The following is a 1,875-nucleotide window of genomic DNA, read 5'->3' on the forward strand; positions in this document are numbered from 1 at the left end:
GGGGGGGGCGCGTGCCCCGTTGAAAAAAAAAAAAAAAAAAAAAATCTAAAAAAAAAATTCCTCTGGGATGCAGAAACAAACTCTCTTCCCCAGTTTTTTCTCAGAAGAATGCTTTCAGAAAGATTAATACAGTTCACACAATTTAGAGTTTTTCATCAGGTAGGTGACAAGTTATTTCTCTTTTAAACTCACAGATTATTAGGGATTATTCAAATATAATCTTTAATATTTTTCCATTTTTCTGATGACCACATTGCTCCTACCTCCTCAAAGAATAAAGTGATTAGCTCAAGCTTTGTTAGGGTTTACTGTTATTATAGGAATTAAATTGACTAAAATATAGCAAGTTAATCCTCCTTATGTTCAGTAACCAGTACAAATAATGGTGGAGGTGTTAGGTGTCTTGGGCCCATAAAGGGTATGGGGAAAAGGAAATTAGGACTGGATGGTGGAGAAGGTGTCAGAGAACAGGAAGAAAAAAAAATAGTATCATTGCTGAAAAAGAAAGTAGACCATCAAGAAAAACATCTGGTCTACCCAGTGCCTTGGGTTGCTATTCTCTGTGTAGGAAACTAACTTTTCTAAATCTTGTAATATATTTGTAAATATGATCCAGGAAAGGCAGTGTTGTGTGCCAAAACCAGAAGTTTTATTCTCTGTGAGCAGACAGCTCTCAATAAAGAACTGTAAAATTATAATCTGCAAACTCATATGTTTTCAAAGACTTTTTTTTAAAGTTTGTGAGGAGATGGAATTAAAGTTTATTATGGTTCAAAAAAATTTTGAAATTCATGCTTAGTTTTTTCATAAAGTGCATTTTCCAAGAACTTTTTGAAGACCCTGCATACTGAACATTAAATTCCATTTTCTCAAATTCATTTCCATTTTTTCACTAACTCATATTAGTAAAAATACACATACTGAGGAATACATTTTATGGAAATAATTTTACTTCTACAAATATTTATTGGTACAGTTTATGTAATAAGATCAATGTATAATATTTTACATGTTGTATATCTCTTAACTTATCTAACTAGTCTATTGGTAGCTACTAGCATTAACATTTTAAATATAAACAAATCAAATTCACAGAAGCTATAGAGCTTGCCCAGGATGCATATTTAGTAAATTCAGTAATAAAAGATTTTTATTGAATTTTTTTCCTCTTCCTACACATATTCCTTATGCTGCCTTAAATTGAAAACCATGGGGCACTGAAAAGTGATGATGATGAAAGATTTTTTTTTTTAACTTTTAAATAAAATTTGCATTTTTATTTATCTTTAATCACTGTACATTTTTACAACTTACAAAATGTATTTCCCAGTGTAAATACAGTTCCTATTAGTCATCATAGATATTACCATATCATCAAATTTATTTTTTTTTTTTTTTTTTTGGAGAGGTTTTCGCTATAGGGCGCGTGCACTCGCCAGACAGACAGAGAGAGACATAGAGACAGAAAGCAAGAAATCACCCCCCAGGAGGGATGGTCACGCCGCAATCCCTTCTCCTCCATTCTCCTCTCGGGATCTTGGTCATGCACACACACGCGCCCGGTGTGAGTTTTAAGCCACCGGATCTGGGACGCAAACTGCAGTCGACTACATGGGAGTCCAGCGACATAGCCATTACGCTAACTGCTGGTTCCCTAAATTTAGTTTTTCAGTCAGTGTTACATCGACATCAATAGATAACTTCATTTTTGTTTCAGCTATTTATTCTCACGGTCCTCTCCTTCTTACCCCTTAAGCCACCCATTCTTATTCTATATTTATCTCTAGTCTGTAGTTGCCCTCCCTGCTATTATACAATCCAATCTTTGTTAAAATGTTTGTTAGGAATGTTGAGACCAGTCATTCTTTTTTCCTT

Source organism: Tupaia chinensis, unplaced genomic scaffold, assembly GCF_000334495.1.
Source record: "Tupaia chinensis unplaced genomic scaffold, TupChi_1.0 Scaffold144611_1, whole genome shotgun sequence".
NCBI classification, from domain to species: domain Eukaryota; kingdom Metazoa; phylum Chordata; class Mammalia; order Scandentia; family Tupaiidae; genus Tupaia; species Tupaia belangeri.